Consider the following 20,924-nt stretch of genomic DNA (forward strand, 5'->3'; position numbering starts at 1 on the left):
GTTTAGGTCTAGACCGAAAAAATGGACCGGAGCGGATTATTTAGTCTGGACCAAACCCGGACCGAATTTTTTAGGTCCGGTCCTCAGTCCTCATTTTTTGAGTTTTCGGTCTTCGGTCCGGTTCGGACCAAACCCGAATATTTTAGGTCCGGACCAAATGGACCGAATTTTATGTTTCTAAAAACTATCATTAGAATATTATAAACTAAATTACCATTTTATCTTCACAAGACATTATAAATTAATATTGAGTATTTTTTCTCTAAAAAACAATCGTTTAATTATTCATCGACATTTAATTTAGTAAAACTTAAATGTAATTATCATATACGAAATAGTGAAAGAATTAGTTCTAGATCCATTTCGGTCTAAAACTGGACCGGACCGAATATTTCGGGTTTGGTCCGGTCCGGTCCAAGACCGAAAGTTTTAGGTCCGGTCTTCGGTCCACAAAAATTTTATTTTCTATCTTCGGTCCGGTCTGGTTTGATCCGATCCGATCCGGTCTTGGACCGATGCTCAGCCCTAGTCGAATGTTACTTTTCATCTTGTTGTCTGGTTGTTCCACGTTATAACATAAAATGTCCTCTTGCAAATAATTAAACATGGAGTAGCAAACCGCAAAGGAGAAAAATACAATGAAAATCGTGCTAAAAATAACGGAAACTAGTGTAAAAGCACGGGGAATAAGTATAATAAATATAGGTAAATTAACGACTTATTAAACTCCCCCATACTAGACCTTTACTCATCCTCGAGTAAACTTGAGAGACGAAACAAGGCAACACACAACAAAGGTCTAAGGGTGGCAAATGCAAGGAAATGAACAATAACCCGACCAAGGTTTTCGAAAAGAAATCAAACACAAGTTCAAAATCATTTTAATTTCGAAATAGAGTTAGGATCATAATATTTACAAGTGACCATTCAATCTTACCACCAACCGTCTAGACAAGTGAAAAACCGATGGGACCCTCACTTTCGGGAATTTAAACGCGGAAAAATCACTCACTGTCATGTGTCTAAGTGATGAGGACACGGGTCACACATATAAAACTAGGCCTAAACTTGCCAACTACTACATATCAAGAGGACTTTTAAGGGTTGTAACGGGGCTAGGGGTTAAAGGGAAGAAGGTGGATTAATTTGGGAATATGGTCTTAAAGAGTAAGAGCTAGAGAAGAACATGTCAAATCTCGGCCGAATACAAAACTGCAAAAACCTCCAACTAGTACTCCCCGTATCAAATATAGCGCAAATCTTATCTTTATAAATACAAAAACATTTCCTACAATTCTGTGAAGCCACGTCACCAAATTCAAATTTTATTTTTATTTTCCAAATAGCAATTGTGGGGCCCATCCATTACTTTACATTTGAATTAGTTTTTTTTTTTTGGTTTATGTTGTTTAATTTTTACTTACCTCAGTTTTTATAAACAAAATATTGTACGTAAATAATACGATTCTGAAATTATACAATACAAAATAATATATAGTAAGAAGTTTAATTACAATAATTGGCAAAATTAAATATAATTACCACAATTGGTCAAAGTAAATAATATATTACAACAATTGATAAAAATCACATTTTTTAATAAACATTATTAAATATGAAATACAAATACAACTATCAATTTACTAATAAATAAAAGTATTAAAAATAAACAATTCAGTTTAACAAAAATATATCAAAACTGGACGTATCACTAATTATTTAATTCTAAAAATAGGGGCAAGCAATTTTTGCACGGGTTTAAAATTGCTATCATTATATTATAAAATAAATAGAACATAAAGTATTCATGTGTATTATCAATATTTCTTTTCATATTAAACATTGTATCGATGTTCCTAAAAACATACCCGTGCAATTTTGCACGGGTTAAAACTAGTACCATTTTATTGTCAAATCTCCAACATATAGAATATACACCTTCACTAGAAATTGTAACACGAACCCCTTTTTGGTAACCAATACTCTTGCAGCTTCAATGTTTTTCCTTTTTTTTTTCATTTTCTGTTACTTTTTGTATTCTTTTCTCTTTGTTTTTTTTTTTTAAATATATCAACCCTTCTCATATATCAAATATTCACCAAATCACCATCAATTACTCTCCCATGCTTCGGTTGTATCATACCTTTATTTAAACTGAGAAAAACAGACACTTCTCAAGCCCCTACATGGGTAAGATAATGTAAGGAAACGGCTTGTAATATCGGGTTAAAAAATAAACAAGGCTAAAGGCTCAAAGGGGTTGCAAAAGTAAAATATTAAATTCAGGACGGCTTCTTGGCTTATGTAGGTCATAAATCAAATGAATACCTCTATCATTCATGCAATCCTAATGGCAAGTACTAATCCTATAACCACTCACGAATGAATTAGATTGGCATGGATGTCCCACTCTTATTTGGCTTATGTAATCTCGCGGCTTTTTGGTCCACGGTTATATGTCACAAGCCTAGTCAAACCGTCTTACCACTTACGATGTCAAAAGATAAGCACCAAAAAATTATTCTATCGGATTACCAAGGGTGAAAACGTCTCACAAACCGGCATATGATCAAAACAAGAAATCAATTGTAAACAATTTATTTCAAAATAGAGTAACTTGATCAAATTATGCCCATATTTCACATGAATTCACCAATGAATAGATATTATGGTGGCAACAATTTTTTAAATTTTTTTAGCAAATTAACCGACAAACTCACCATATAGCAGTAATCGACAGACTAATCACGACAGTTTATCCATCCCATGCTTGAATAATGCAATGTCGTCATTGTATGCAATGATAAAATGAGTGAAGAGGACAACAAAAGAAGGAGAAGGAAATGGGCTCACCAAATAATATAATTGGACAGAAATGAGTCAGCGGCCATGAGAGCCCTCGGATATTAATCCTCACACGACAAAGAAGCTGAAAACCCACCAATATAGCCTTATAGGCAGCAGCAATACCCCACATTTTCGAGTCTCACCGAGCTAAGTGAACAGGAAATTTAACTCGGCGTATCCCATAAATGCCTTAAAATAGAAAACTCAATTGAAACAAATAGCAGCACCACAATAATATTTAGCCTTGCACATGGTGATATGGCCAGATAACGTGAACTTGGCGTAACCTCAATACTGTTCAATTCAGACCCTAATTAGCAGCATCAAACACCATTCAATGAGTGTCGGATGTAGGCCGTCGCAGTAAGGGACGACTGATAGGGTGTATAGCAGCAAGTGGAAAACGATGGAAGTCGTATCAAGCCATTGAACGGAAAGAAGCAGCACACCATGGAGTAAACGCAGAAGAATGATGTCTGGCTTTCGGCGTGGTAGTGTTGTGGTGATCATCGCAGCAGGGGATGACAAAGCACAGGGGCGACGGAGGAAGGCGGTGGGCCGGAGTGGTTACGACTCGTCATAGCAGGCGACAACGATGTGAAGGGAACGAGAGATACACCTAATTCGACCAGTGTGCGAAATTACAACTAGAATTAGCCTCCAAACCTGCAAATAAATCAGTGTAATCAATTCAGAAACATCAAATTGCAGCAAATATTGAATTTAAATTGATTTCCCCAATTATTAGGGTTATAAGACGAACCCTAGTTAAGCATTAAAAGCAGGGGGAAAAAAGGAGGCGGTGGTAAACGGTGGAAGCTGGCAAGGCGACGTTCAGGGGAGAAGATCGTCGGAGCAGCGGTGTTGCGCTTTGTTGTGCGGAAGCGATACGGAGTAGATGCAAAAATAGAAGACACAAAGATTTACGTGGTTCACTATCAATGTGATAGCTACATCCACCAGGGCGAGGGAGAATAATTCACTATATCGGGAGAATTACAGATTACAAAACATTTAGACATTTAGCTTTTTTTCAGATCCGCTTTAAAACTCTCAATGTGTTTGCCTCACAAATCTCTCATAACTAGGTTAGAGTAGTGTTTATATATTAAACTACCCTAATAAAGATTATCCTAATTAAGAAATTAATTAATTAATACAAAAGAATATTCCTAATAAACTAAGGAAACCAAAAGAATAAGATTACGTCAACTTTTCAATAGAAAAGTCAACGCTAGAGGATGTCAACTCTAGAAATTCCTTCGTGCAGCAATAATTTCCTTTTCATCAGAATCTCGCGCGACCCGCAGGACACACGCCCTTCTTTTCTTCCTTAGTCTAATATTTTTTCACCGTAATCAAACTCCGACATACTCCGTAAGTGACATACGAGTCACATACTAACAATTCTCCACCTTGACTTGGACAGTCACATTTAGCAAACGACTTCCAAACCACTCGACCACTATACAAGTCACTCTCAAGTAAACTCGTATATGCTCACACTAGAACACAATAGACTCCACCTTGAGTCTATAACCATCCAATATACCCTGGACTGGGTCTGCCATCCAATTAGCCCTGGACAAAGGCCTGCGTCTATTTAGCCCTGGACCGGGCCGCTCAAGGCTCCACCTCGAGCTCAGCACCCCGAAGGGTCTAGACATAACTATCTATATTCAACAAGTCCAAGCAATTGTCATACGTATACAAGACACTTATGAACTCGCTCTACGGTAGATTTGGTTTTGAACTTGCTGAATGGAACCGGCTTAGTGAAGCAATCTGCAGGATTGTCAGCTGTTCCCACTTTCTTCACTTTAATTCTCTTCTCGTTCCTCAGAAAATGATACCTGACATCTATGTGCTTGGTTCTATCATGATGCACCTGATCCTTCGCCAAACAAATAGCACTTAAGCTATCACAATACAACGAAGCGATCTCTTGATGTAAACCAAGCTTTCTTACAAGACCCTTTAACCATATAGCCTCCTTAGCAGCTGCTGTTAAAGCCATATACTCCGCCTCCGTGGTTGACAAAGTCACAGAAGATTGTAAAGTTGACTTCCAACTAACAACAAACCACCAAGTGTAAAAACATACCTACGTTCGGACCTCCCCTATCTACATCTCAAAAGATAATCGGAATCGAATATCCAACAACTAAACACTCATCATCATTCCCATAAACGAGACCAACATCCGCCGTTCCTCTCATGTAGCGGAAAATTCTCTTTACCGCTAACCAGTGTTCTTTGCCAGGTTGAGCCATAAACCTGCTAACAACACTAACAAAGATGTGCAATATCGGGCCTAGTGCAAACCATGGCATACATTAAACGCCAACGCACTAGCATAGGGAACCGTTGACATATAAGACTTCTCGCCTTCAGTTTGAGGTGCGGAAGATACGCTTAACTTACCGACAAAGATAAGGAGTATTTAAAGGTCTAGCATTACCCATACCAAAACGACCAAGTATCTTCTCAATGTAGCTTTTCTGAGATAAGAAAAGCTTCCTTTTAGAACGATCCCTGTAAATCTCCATCCCTAATATCTTCTTCGCGGACCCAAGATCCTTCATATCGAACTCTGAACTGAGTAGCTTCTTCAAATTATCAACATCTGACCTTTTCTTAGCAGCAACAAGCATATCATCAACATATAAGAGTAAATAAATCAAAGACCCATCTTTTAGCTTGTTATGATAAACACAACAATCATATGGGTTTCTCTCATACCCATGCTCTACCATAAAAGTGTCAAATCTCTTGTACCATTGCCTTGGAGATTGCTTAAGCCCATACAAGAACTTCTTTAAATGACAGGCAAAGTGCTCTTTCCCTAGAATTTCGAACCCCTCTGGTTGCTTCATTAGAATATCTTCCTCCAACTCACCGTGGAGAAAAGCGGTCTTGACCTCAAGTTGCTCAAGCTCATAATCATAATGTGCCACTATAGCTAGTAACACACGAATAGAAGTGTGTCTCACAACAGAGAAAAATCTCCACATAATCAACTCCCTCTATCTGACTAAACCCCTTAGCAACAAGTCTAGCCTTGTATCTAACCGACTCAAATCTCTCAAGTTCCTTCCTTTTTCTTGAACACCCATTTACACCCTATCAATTTTCTCTTTTCTGGTGGTGGCACAAGTTCCCAAGTATTATTCTTGTGAAGAGACTCCATCTCTTCACCCATAGCAGCAAGCCATTGCACCGACTCACTACTAACAATTGCTTCTTTATAAGATGATGGTTCTTCGACTCAATTTCATCGCCTACCCGTAATGCATAACCAACCATCTCCTCAACATAGCAATTATTGCCACGAACTTTGCGGCCCTCAAGCTCCTCAATAAACCTACTAGTGTTCTTGCTTACACGTTTAGGCAAGTCAATAGGATCAGTTGGTTGATTAGAAGATTCACCTTGCTGACTTTCCTCATTAACTGGAGTAGGAGTAGTCACAGGACTAGAAATAACTGGTTCTGCATCCTCCTCGATCACAACCCGTGGTAACATAGATAAAGTGGCAGGAGACACCTCAAACTCCACCTCTTCCTCGGCACTATTATCCTTTTCAACACCCTTGGACACCCCTTTAGAAATAAACATGGAATTTTCATCAAAGGTAACATCCCTGCTAATAATAACACGACCCTCTGACGGAGACCAAATCTTGAACCCCTTAACTCCATCTCCATATCCTAGAAAGCACCCCTTCCTTGTCCTTGGATCTAACTTAGTATCTTTTACATGATAATAAGCTACACATCCAAAAATTCTAAGTGTAGAATAATCCGGTACATTGCCGCTCCATAACTCATAAGGAATCTTGCAGTTTATTCCCATATGAGGACCACGATTGATCAAGTAACAAGTCAGTAAGAACACTTCACTCCAAGATACCTTCTAGCAAGACCTGCATTAGAGAGCATGCATCGAACTCTCTCAAACAGTGTCTGGTTCATTCGTTCTGCTACACCGTTCTGTTGTGGTGTACCCCTGATGGTATGATGCCTTCCTATACCTTCATTCTTACAGAACTCATTGAATTCTCCTAAACAGAATTCCAAACCATTGTCCGTTCGTAGCTTCTTGATCTTCTTACCTTTCTGATTTTCCACCAAAGTCTTCCATTGTACAAAGACTTTGAAAGCCTCACTCTTCTGCTTAAGCAACCTAAGCCATGTATACATGGAATAGTCATCAATAAATGTAAAAAAATAATAATAACCTCCCATACCTTCAACTCGAGCAGGCCCCCAACAATCTGAATGGATATAATCAAGGACTTCTTTTGTTGTATGAACACCCTTGCTAAATTTAGATCTGTGTTTCTTACCAAACACACAATGTTCACAAAACTCAAGGTTCCTCACCTTGACACCGTTAAGAAGATCTCTCTTGGACAAAAGCTGCATCCCTCTCTCACCCATATGACCAAGCCTCTTATGCCAAAGGTTAGTCATCTCTCCGTGATTTACGAATGCACAAATCGCAGAACTAGTCAGTGTTTCACCTTGAAATACATACAAGGTGTATTTCGTTTTATCGTTAAAATAGATACGCCGTTTTAAGCATGACTCTATTCAGTTACTTTATCTTCATCATCTTAATAAATGCCAACTATAATTGTTCCCCTAACAAACAATTTTTTTATGTTACTTTTACAAAATTCATATTAAATTAAGGGTTTCTATTATAATTACAATTTTTTTATTTTTTTATTTGTTGCTTTTCATAATCTATATGTACTTACTAACATAGGATATGGCTGTTTTACGGAGTAGTTTTTATTGTGCAGGGAAGGTAATACTTTGACAGTACGTATGAGTTTTTTTGTAGTTCATGGGTTTAAATTCTTTTTTAAGTGTATCGGTCGGTTTAATGTTACTGGCCTTTATATGGCGTTTGTTAAAAATGACTCATATTTAGAATCCCTCCATCTCATAACAAAGTCATGATATTAGAAATTTAAAACGCGGGATTATATTGTAAATGTTTGTAGTTTGATAGTCATGCAGATTTAAAAGTTGATATTTTTACCACTTGTTGTGCGGAAGCGTGAATATCCCGTGTTGGGCCTCTGCTGCATCTATGTCCACTGACCATAATAGTACGATATTGTCCGCTTTGGGCCAAGCCCTCACGGATTTACTCTTGGACTCCTTCCCAAAAGGCCTCGTACTATTATATTTAGTAGATACTTATAAATATGTTCTTCCATATTTATTCTACCGATGTGGGACATGAGTTTGCACCCTAACAATCCTCCCCTCAAACCAAGGACCATCATCTTGACTCGGACCTTGACCTCCATGGAGAACTCCCCCACTCTACAGCCCTAACTTCTAGACAACCGAAACATCACAAGTCTTGATAACCTCCCCTTAGCCGACACACCATGCTACCACGAGCCGTCCATGTGCCCTTCTTGGGGATTTGCTACACATGCATATCGAACATCCTCTGCATCCAATATACCCCGGACCGGGTCCGTCACTTCAGAAGTCCTAGAACACAAACGGTCTCTGGCATCCAACCTGGAAAAGACCCACCAGACCTGTGGCACCCAACCTGATAAGGGTCCACCTAATCAACAGTTCTAGTACACAAATGGTCTCTGTCCCACAAGACCTATGACGCCTTTCATCCATTTAGCCCTGGACCGGGCTTGCTCAAGGACTCACCCTGAGTTAGGAGTTCCATGCCTTACAGTGTACAACTTCAAGTCTTGGGCCTGCTGATGAATCCTCATGTCTAGCCCAAGTCGAACCTTGGGCTCTGATACCACTTGTTGTAACGGAGGCGTCCCATTACCCAATAGTTAGTTAATTAGGGTGATAAGAACAAAATCATAGCGAATAATAAATAAAGTGACACACAGATATACGTGGTTCACCAGTAAAATAACTGGCTACGTCCACCCTGAAGGAGAGCAAATTCACTATTGTGGAGATAATAGTACAACAGCAGACCGGTATACACGTGCTCAATATTGGCCAAAAGTATACCCTATTCTACCAACAAAATAATAATCTCAAAGAGACAAAAGAGACTACCCAAACGAGATGAAGGACAAACGATCTTGTGGCCGCCAAGATCCGAACAGACTCCTTGAATCTCCAAATTCAGACGAACGTCAATCTACTTGAGCCCGTAACAAACTGAAGCTTCCTCTCCAGAGGGAACCTCACAAATCGACTCTCATAAGATTACGCTCACAAATACTATCTCCCTCTCCTTAATTATTCTTGACTAATACAAGGGTCTTTATATAGATTTATTCCACCCTAAATAAGAGATCTAGTCTAATCAGGAAACAAAGACAATTAGGAAATTAATAAACTAATTTCCTAAAACAAATACACCCGAAACTCACGTACTAAACTTAATTAGCTTAACAAGGTTAACTAGGAAAGTCTACGTGGGACCTACCCACACTAAATTTCCAACTACCACAAATAGCTAAGTCATGTTGTACAGAGAGACCAAGGTAGCAAGAACCATAACGCATGCGATCACCACCAGATTGATGTCCGACCCGCATATGTTGCTACCGTTTTAAATGCTTCTTCTTGTCTTTTGTTTTCGACACAAATTCAAGGCACAAATTCATAACAATCTCCACCTTGACTTGAATTATCCAAAAACGAATCAAACCAAGAAGAACCGAAACCCAAATCAGCTTCAATAGAGTCGATCCCCAAGTCACTACTTGTCCCAGTAGTCTCCACTTTGACTTGAACACAACCCACAAAATGGACAAACGAACCAAGTGTGCAACGAACGTGACCAATATACGAAGTACCAAATGTAGCAAGCTGAAACTACCAAATGTACTAAGTACCCAACATATCTCCATACCAGCAGGAAGGCCAAACGTAGCAAACTCCGAAAAGGACAAAAGCTACTAAACGCCAACACAAATATATAAGATTCCCAATGTCACTATGATGGAACGGTGTACCAAAACCAACACATACTAGATTCCAAACAAAATCTCCTCCAAACTTCATGGCCAAATGTACCGTCGTACCAAATTGCCCCATAAAAAGACACAAACGCCATGAACAAAACAAATGTTTCACCTGGTACAAAAGAGTGTCGCGAACACCACAAACATGCCTACACCAAGGCAACAAATACCCAAGTCGAAACCAAAAACACCATTCTATGCGAGCACAAATCACCTCCATCAAAGATGCAAATTGTTAGACTACCAAGTCCAACCCAAAAGCTCCATAGAACAAACTCCCGTCGAAGTTTCAAATGACCCCTTATGAGATCCCAACAGCTCTTTTTCAAGAACCCAAATAGCTCCACCTGGAACTCAAATCGCCTCACTGAGACGCAAAAACAATTGTAAGTTTGTCTTGAAGGATCCATTAGTTTGACCTATATAGTAGTAAACTCCACCTTACTGTCAACGCTACCATCCTTACACAAACTCACCAAACCCAAAAGTATGTCAACTTTCAAAATATTCGCTGCCAACATCTTTTCACCCATAATTCAACAAACCCAAATTAACGCCTAAAAGACAATTACAGCGGAAGCAGATCCCAAATCAGAACTCTAGCTCTGGTGCGAATTGTTGTAACGGAGGCGTCCCATTACCCAATAGTTAGTTAATTAGGGTGATAAGAACAAAATCATAGCGAATAATAAATAAAGTGACACACAGATATACGTGGTTCACCAGTAAAATAACTGGCTACGTCCACCCTGAAGGAGAGAAAATTCACTATTGTGGAGATAATAGTACAACAGCAGACCGGTATACACGTGCTCAATATTGGCCAAAAGTATACCCTATTCTACCAACAAAATAGTAATCTCAAAGAGACAAAAGAGACTACCCAAACGAGATGAAGGACAAACGATCTTGTGGCCGCCAAGATCCGAACAGACTCCTTGAATCTCCAAATTCAGACGAACGTCAATCTACTTGAGCCCGTAACAAACTGAAGCTTCCTCTCCAGAGGGAACCTCACAAATCGACTCTCATAAGATTACGCTCACAAATACTATCTCCCTCTCCTTAATTATTCTTGACTAATACAAGGGTCTTTATATAGATTTATTCCACCCTAAATAAGAGATCTAGTCTAATCAGGAAACAAAGACAATTAGGAAATTAATAAACTAATTTCCTAAAACAAATACACCCGAAACTCACGTACTAAACTTAATTAGCTTAACAAGGTTAACTAGGAAAGTCTACGTGGGACCTACCCACACTAAATTTCCAACTACCACAAATAGCTAAGTCATGTTGTACGGAGAGACCAAGGTAGCAAGAACCATAACGCATGCGATCACCACCAGATTGATGTCCGACCCGCATATGTTGCTACCGTTTTAAATGCTTCTTCTTGTCTTTTGTTTTCGACACAAATTCAAGGCACAAATTCATAACAATCTCCACCTTGACTTGAATTATCCAAAAACGAATCAAACCAAGAAGAACCGAAACCCAAATCAGCTTCAATAGAGTCGATCCCCAAGTCACTACTTGTCCCAGTAGTCTCCACTTTGACTTGAACACAACCCACAAAATGGACAAACGAACCAAGTGTGCAACGAACGTGACCAATATACGAAGTACCAAATGTAGCAAGCTGAAACTACCAAATGTACTAAGTACCCAACATATCTCCATACCAGCAGGAAGGCCAAACGTAGCAAACTCCGAAAAGGACAAAAGCTACTAAACGGCAACACAAATATATAAGATTCCCAATGTCACTATGATGGAACGGTGTACCAAAACCAACACACACTAGATTCCAAACAAAATCTCCTCCAAACTTCATGGCCAAATGTACCGTCGTACCAAATTGCCCCATAAAAAGACACAAACGCCATGAACAAAACAAATGTTTCACCTGGTACAAAAGAGTGTCGCGAACACCACAAACATGCCTACACCAAGGCAACAAATACCCAAGTCGAAACCAAAAACACCATTCTATGCGAGCACAAATCACCTCCATCAAAGATGCAAATTGTTAGACTACCAAGTCCAACCCAAAAGCTCCATAGAACAAACTCCCGTCGAAGTTTCAAATGACCCCTTATGAGATCCCAACACTCTTTTCAAGAACCCAAATAGCTCCACCTGGAACTCAAATCGCCTCACTGAGACGCAAAAACAATTGTAAGTTTGTCTTGAAGGATCCATTAGTTTGACCTATATAGTAGTAAACTCCACCTTACTGTCAACGCTACCATCCTTACACAAACTCACCAAACCCAAAAGTATGTCAACTTTCAAAATATTCGCTGCCAACATCTTTTCACCCATAATTCAACAAACCCAAATTAACGCCTAAAAGACAATTACAGCGGAAGCAGATCCCAAATCAGAACTCTAGCTCTGATGCCAATTGTTGTAACGGAGGCGTCCCATTACCTAATAGTTAGTTAATTAGGGTGATAAGAACAAAATCATAGCGAATAATAAATAAAGTGACACACAGATATACGTGGTTCACCAGTAAAATAACTGGCTACGTCCACCCTGAAGGAGAGCAAATTCACTATTGTGGAGATAATAGTACAACAGCAGACCGGTATACACGTGCTCAATATTGGCCAAAAGTATACCCTATTCTACCAACAAAATAGTAATCTCAAAGAGACAAAAGAGACTACCCAAACGAGATGAAGGACAAACGATCTTGTGGCCGCCAAGATCCGAACAGACTCCTTGAATCTCCAAATTCAGACGAACGTCAATCTACTTGAGCCCGTAACAAACTGAAGCTTCCTCTCCAGAGGGAACCTCACAAATCGACTCTCATAAGATTACGCTCACAAATACTATCTCCCTCTCCTTAATTATTCTTGACTAATACAAGGGTCTTTATATAGATTTATTCCACCCTAAATAAGAGATCTAGTCTAATCAGGAAACAAAGACAATTAGGAAATTAATAAACTAATTTCCTAAAACAAATACACCCGAAACTCACGTACTAAACTTAATTAGCTTAACAAGGTTAACTAGGAAAGTCTACGTGGGACCTACCCACACTAAATTTCCAACTACCACAAATAGCTAAGTCATGTTGTACGGAGAGACCAAGGTAGCAAGAACCATAACGCATGCGATCACCACCAGATTGATGTCCGACCCGCATATGTTGCTACCGTTTTAAATGCTTCTTCTTGTCTTTTGTTTTCGACACAAATTCAAGGCACAAATTCATAACACCACTAATCTTCATGTTTGTTCAAAGCAATTTTATATTCATGCCAAATTTACGGTACCCAAGCTTTAGAATTTGTGTTAGATATATACACATTTATTCCAGTGCTTTCAGCCTTTGGCGACGGTAGTTAATAAAAAGAGTTTCATGCAAATGCGAGAGCAAGTTGTAAGGCTAAACATTCTTTTTTTTCGACGCCCCCAAGTTATGGGTATTTGAGTCAATAGTAATAAAACATAAGCGATAATGATAAAGCTCATCGTTAAAAATTTATACCGTCACCACCCAACTATTTATTACAACAACAACATTACCCCAATGCCTCAATGGCTCCCACAAATTGCGGCGTAAGGGGGGGTCGGATGTACGCAGCCTTACCCTTGTGTTAGCAACAAAAAGAGGCTGTTTCCGAATAACCCAAGATGAAAATTGCGTCGAGAACTACATCAGAGGACCACTACTTCACAAAAGAAAGAAGTGCAACCACTTTAGTGAGCCATTTTGATTTATTCCATTATAATCCATAACCAAAAAGTAATGAGTCTTTGGCTCCACTGGAAATATGGAAAAATTTAATTACATAATAGCATTCTACATTTACAAAACTGGATCCTAAATGAGTTTAATTCTAAAGTTTAAAATGAAATGTTGTTTCATTGTAGTATACATATATGTGCATAAAACTTTAATTCTGATGTGCTTAAACGTTCATTTGAAAGTTTGAAAAAAGGTCAAACAATAAATGGATTTACGACTTCTTATTTTTTACGAAATATAATATTTTTCTATAGCTTATTGATAATTTACGGATTAAAATAATGAACATTAGAAAAATAAGAACGGCCAAATTAATACTCCAAAGCAAGAGGGAGTAAGTAAAGGTATCATAGACATTTAGAAAGGTTGTAAGTAACTAAAAATAGAAACATAAAAAAATTAAATGGACCGGTTCGAAATGAGATACGTGAAAAACTCAATGTAACAGAGGAAATAGTACTATAGTAGGTGAGTAACTTGAAAGAGCGTCTTCCACTTGGTTAATATAAGATACAAGAAAAACCACCCTAGAAAATAACAAAAAGTAATTTTTAAAAAGTTCAGTTGAGAACACTTAAGCTCCTACAAGTTCAAATTCTAAATGTTAAGCTCTTATAAGTTTACTTCATCTAAAAAGGTAAGCTACTATAAATTTAGTTTAGTTTAGAAAAATTAAGCTTTTATAATTATAATTCAGTTCAGCAGAATTAGGTCCAAACGAAAAGGACCTTAGAGTATTGTTACATCACAATCACAGAATATTACAAATTGGCACGGGCATCGCCCGGGCATTAAATCTAGTATATATATAAAACTGAGTTGAAACACTGTGGATGCGCCAAGTGTCCATACAGCCTTAATGACAAGCATTAATTACAGCTAATCATTTAATATGAGTGTAATAAATGCTGTATAAATCTCTGCAAAATATTCATTATAGTTTAATAAATTTATTATAAAATTACATTAAAAAATTACGGTGATTTGATTCTAAATTTATTAAAAAATTATTTTGATAAAAATTCTAAAATGTAAATAATTACGTTCATTGCGAAAAATGTTTTCAATTGAGTACAATTTTCATTATATTTTTTGAAATATTTTGTTATGTAGATAATTAAAGTGAGTGTTTCACAATATTTTACATTTATGTAATTTTTTTTTTGAGAAAGTTATAAAACTTAAATAATTAAATCCGGTAAGAAAAATATATTTGGGAGAGTCATTGTATTTATTAAAAACATAATTTAAAGAAAACTATTAAGAGATAAGTTTTTATAGTGTGAGAATGAAAAAAATTATATTGGGAGAAATTGAATACATATGAGATTTTGATAGGTTTAAATAGTGTGATAAGGAATGTGTATGTACAGAGTAACGCATTGATCGCGAGTGCATTTGAATAATTAAAACAAAAGTAATGATTATTAAGTAATATAGTATTATAAACGACATGAACAAGTAGAAAACACGTTACATTTTTCTTTAATATCTTCAACTATATATGTGTGCGTCAAGTATAAAATATTGATTATGACTAACTAAATATTACTTTTAGTTAAATATTTTATATATATCTTTTAAATACTTTGAAGTTAAATCTCAAAAAATAATATTTGAGAAAGTTCAAGCTATTTTATTTACAGTAAACTATTAAACATCATTGTAGAAAAATAAGATAATTGATAGTTGTTTTAAAAAAATAAAAGGTGCAAATTTCTTATAGATATGTTTGATACACAACACTTGCAAAACACAATCAAAACAATTGAATAAGCTGAGTTTGGACGCTATATGTTTGATACATATATACCACATGTTATACATAAAAAATTATAAATTATATAAAATTATATTCATATAATTTTGAACAAATATTAGCTGATTCGGGACATAATTATGTATCGTTAAATAATATAATTTGAGAACCCAATGTTGATCGTTGCGTTATTCAAATATATTTTATGTTAATTAATATGGTATTTGATAAGTCACAAATTTATTTGTAAAACATTGATCATGCATAATTAACTATCACTTATTAGTTTTAATTAAAATTGTATGTATTTTATTTTAAAACATTAAAATTAAACCTAAAATAAATAAATTTGAGAAAAATTAATTTATTTTTATTTATATGTAAAAATATTAAAGATCATATATGAATTATATTATTTTTCTTCAATTATAATAATAAAATTTTAAAATAGGCCGCGCGCGAAATACCTAGTGTATATATATATATATATATATATATATATATATATATATATATATATATATATATATATATATATATATATATATATATATATATAATCAAGTTAGAAGAATTGTGGATTGACATGTGGCAAATTAAGCATTTAATACTGATGCGGACATCGAGGGGCAAGACTCGTTAGTTGAGACGCGCATTGGAGGAGACATGCGTATGGGTTTGATGGGTTCGAAAGCTCGATATGTTTGCTTGTTGTCATGGGTTGAGTAGCAATTACGTACGTAATAATCAGGTGTTTATTTCTTTGCATTTTGGTAAATAAAAGGGGCTGAGGTAGTCAATGCTCTATTTAGTTAATTAGAGTTATTAAGTTGTCAATTGATGGTTTTAATTAGCTAAATAAATTATGTTAAATTAGCTAGTTATTGCTAGGATTGTAAGTGACCTTTCACTTATCTCTTTTAGGCTATTTAAGCCATTTGGATGGAATAAGACGGGTATGAAAGTTTTCACAAAATTCTCAAATCAAGTTACTTGCAATTGTCGAGCTCAATTCTGGTTATTCGAGCTTTGCATTGACGCGTTTCTAAGCTTAGTTCTTAAGTTCGAGTCAATAGGTCTGACTTGGTCTCGTAATTCGTCAAGCTATAGGTCTAGCTTGCCGAATATATCCTTGTTCGTTTTTTTTCTGCTGCAAATTCGTATCAAATACATGATTAATTATTAAGTATTAATTAGTAAATTAATTAATTAAAGTAATAAAATCAGGAACATTTAATACGATTAATATTTTATTTTTCAATTTACATTAATATAAATGTAGTACTCAACTTCCCAAGGTAATAAAGAAATGTATACTGCATCTTGCATATACATTGTATCACAGTATAGATTTTGCATATACATTAAATTTTGTTGCATATGTATTTCCAAGATACCTATTCAAAGTAAAATTACAAGTATCATATTCTTGAACATATTCGGAGTATTCAAAGACTACTCTATCATAGTGCTTACTACGAGTGCTATCAATACCATAGGGCTATGTACAAATTTTAGGTTCACTCTCACAGTCTCCCTATATATATATATATATATATATATATATATATATAATGTAGTAGGACTCTTTGTAACACCCCCATATACAGAGGAGCCTTAACTAGGCCTTCCTTAGCATATAAAGGCGTTACCATCTCGGTTGCCCGAGGATAGTAATGATCAAATGCCGATAAAAGAACTATTACGTTACTTTACAAGTGATTTATCCGACTACGGTATAAAAGATACAACTCAGAGTCTACTTGCTATAACTATTAACTCTCGTGGCGACTCATCCCTGTCCGGACTTTAGCTAGCAACCACATCAACACCTGCTAAGACAGACTGCTCACCATAGGGGATCACGGAAGACACATAAACAAACAAGACAACCACACAAGGTCAGTACTGAGATAAGACACACCAAAGTTACCAACAACTATCAAAACCACACAAGACAATCGGTCACAATCAGGCACTCCACTCCATCTCCGTCACCGATCGTCCACTTTGGACCAGCCCGCCAGGGGGGGACCGCAGCCGTTCCCACCTAAGCCCCGCTCATCATACCGAGCGATAACCCTGTCCCATTAATGTGCACATCCCCTTCCGTGGCGGGTTCCACGAAGGGCGAAACTAGGGCGTGAAGCCACTCCCGCAAGTGACTCCACTCAGCCGAGAACGCATCTTGAGAACCACAGACAAACAATCACAATCACAACATCAACAACAACGATACAACGATCGACACACTAGACTATCTACAGAGACTGAGTAGGCGAACCTACCTTTAAGCAACCGCAACCAATCCATGCCGACACATGCCATAATCAGCAACCAAGCAAAGCCTATAAGGACAACACGACCATCTATTACTACCAAGCAAACCCTAATAGCCACGATGGGAATAGTGATGATGATTATGACATACCTATAAGGAGAAACCCGGCAAAAGACCGCTACCCGACTCAAGCTACGCTCTCCTAAGGCACAAGGACCTTCAAAGGGGCTTCCATGGAGGTTTTGTGGTGAAGGGAAGGGAAAGAGGCGACTGATGGATGGGAAGAATGAGGCGGAAAATGATTTGCGCATTTAACAAAACGCGATTAAAAACCCTCGCTGAAAACTCGATACTCGATCGAGTACCCAACCTACTCGATCGAGTGGCCCCCTACTCGATCGAGTAACTAAGCTACTCGATCGAGTAGCCTCTACTCTATCGAGTACCACTCCCAACTCGTAACCCATGATAACTTGGCACGCCTTTCTAAGACTATTCCCGCTCTCAAGGTCAGTCAATGCTGGTCAAAGGGTCTCAAAAAGGCGGGTATTACACTCTTCCCTCCCTTCCCCTCACAACACACTAACAAACTGCGGAGTACTACACTTTAATTTCTTCTTGCTAGCATTAATCATAAGATCGATAATTTGCAAATAGAAAAAAAGGTGAGAATCAAAAAGTAAGTTTTTTCAATTGTTATATTTACATCTATAATAATATAGTAACTTGATTTGCATGCCCGGACTTGCTTGCCGAACTTGAAAGATATGCCCCAACCAATAATTTAAACTCATGAGGAATTGAGGACGCCTGTGAGGTGAAAGTTTTTAAGTATCGATATCAATATATCGTGTGATGATGAGGCCATCGGTAATAGGATTTGTGTACTTCTGATTTAAAATGTAACTTGCAAAAAAAATGTTTTCCTATTTTTGCTACAACTTCTAACATGCTATGATAACAGAAAAACAACGCACCATTTTTTTGAAACAATTTGTTATTCATAGTTTGAAAATAATTTTGCATTTGTTCGTTTTTCAAAATATTTGTTTTTATATTATCACTCCAAATGGAAACATGTGAAGTTTATTTCACTTTAGATAGAGATAAATATTTATAATAAAAGTTTAAAAAGGTAGAGTAATATGCAAGCATGGGAAGAATTTTATATACCAAATCAAAGAAGAAACTTGATCTACCTCCATGATTAGCAATAATAACTTACACATAAAGTTTGTTATTGAAATTGGAATGGTATAAGAAAAAAAACACCTTACTTAATAGGGTAATACAAAGTCTGTCCCGGTCATTTGTTTGCCATTGATTTTGGCATAAAGAACAAGAAAAGGAAAAGTGTCAATTATTAGATGACAAGTAGATCAAATTGAGTGTGGATGATTTAATTGTCCATCAAAATTATACATAAAATAAAAAGGCAAACAAATAACCGAGACAACTTAAAATGAAATAGACAAAGAAATAACCGAAACAGGAGTAATTATTTAGTAGGAGTCCATCAAGTAATAGATAATTAGATATGGAGGCACAATGAATGAGAGTTATATCCAGGACGATGATGGCCATAACTTCATTTTGATTCTTAAAGAGTTAGGAGCTTTTTTTTACGAAGGGGGTTAGGGGGATGTGTAACTTCATATCCTAAGTCGGTTTAGTTAGAATTAACTAAATGTGAGGAGTTTGATATTTTTGTAAAGACTTTGTACATCTTTTGAAATGTAAATGATTTTGAAATATACTACTCCTTTGTGCCAATAATTTGTTTATTTTTAGTTATAATAATTCAGATAACGAATAAAAAGTAAACAAATGATTGAGACAAAAGGTTACATTATCATAAATATATATATACATATATTATTTGAAAATTTCCATTAAATTTTAATTATAAACAAAAAAACAATTTTGTACGTAAATCTAAATAATAAAATTGTTATAAAAGCCGACATGGGAGATACTATAATTGGATTCAGATAAATGAAATGATAATCAAACAACTATTTATAGTAAGTTAGTCGAATCAATATATTTTTTTTTGATGACGAGGTGGTTGAATCCCCCCGGGCCCATGCATTCCCGCACCACCACATGGACCATGTAAGCCGTCCCTTTCGGGGGCTATAGTGGCCAAGTGATCATCGCCCCAACTGGTAGTCGAACCCGGGACCTCTCAACTCCTGCATTTGTGCAAGCTTCAAGGTTTAACCCGGCTACCACTGGACTAACACCACTTGGAAAGAAATCAACGCGACATATTTAAAAGTGAAATGAAAGAAGCGTAAAAAACAACAATGTTACTATCACCGCCATATTCAATAATATATATTTATATATCTCTGTTTCAGGTATATCAATCAAGAAATCTTCTTCCTACTTCGTACATTTGTAGTAAACTATTAAACGAGAAAACCAAAACGTATCTTATGGATTATTTTCAATCCTTATCGTGATAATACATTATTCAATTAGTAGTAAATTCAAAATAAGTTTCTCTTTTTTAACAAATGTCTTTTGATTTGACAAATCCGACAATACCTTGATGATTAATAATTGTTGAAAAACATTACATATTCAAACATTGTTTTTATAAAAGGCGAGAATTATGAGTGAACTATAGAATGATACACTAATTAATTACAAAAAATGATATGTAAATACGAGTATCCACTCTACAATTATATTTAATTGTTTAAACTAAAGAATATAAATACTGAGCGTGCGAAGCACGGGATTCTCCCTTGTATTTTATAAAATTATGTAATATCTTATTTATACGAGTTATGTATGAGACGGAATAATAATAATAATAATAATAATAATAATAATAATAATAATAATAATAATAATAATAATAACAATAATAATAATAATAATAATAATAATAATAATAATAATAATAATAATAATAATAATAATAATAATAATAATAATAATAATAATAATAATACGCATACATATGTATTATATACAGCCACCTTATATACTCCACCCTACCCCTTATCCACTCACCTTATCCACCGACCTTATCCATTCAAAATCACAACAAAATCCACCACACTTCTAAAGAGAGAAAAGAGAGAAAGAGATATTAGAAGAATGAAGGGAGATTTTGTCCATCTGCCTCGAGATCGTAAGGTAAGACCGTCTTATACTAGTTTATATAATAATTAAATTATGCCGTTGACCCACCTCGACCTTGGCTCACCTTTGCCGTCATTGACGACATGTTGACCGTCGTTGACCGCCCAAAAAGAGGGTT

General features: G+C 36.3%; 1 long non-coding RNA gene across 1 annotated transcript; it reads right to left on the minus strand.

The window, feature by feature from the left end:
• Positions 1-1,792: 1,792 nt before the first annotated feature.
• On the minus strand, positions 1,793-3,926 carry LOC141626873 (uncharacterized). Its single transcript, XR_012536448.1, has 3 exons — positions 3,611-3,926; positions 2,854-3,513; positions 1,793-2,182 (listed from the first exon to the last, which is right to left on the minus strand). It is a non-coding gene; the product is annotated as an uncharacterized LOC141626873 (long non-coding RNA).
• Between the last annotated feature and the right edge of the window lie 16,998 nt (positions 3,927-20,924).

This window comes from Silene latifolia, chromosome Y, assembly GCF_048544455.1.
Source record: "Silene latifolia isolate original U9 population chromosome Y, ASM4854445v1, whole genome shotgun sequence".
NCBI lineage: Eukaryota > Viridiplantae > Streptophyta > Magnoliopsida > Caryophyllales > Caryophyllaceae > Silene > Silene latifolia.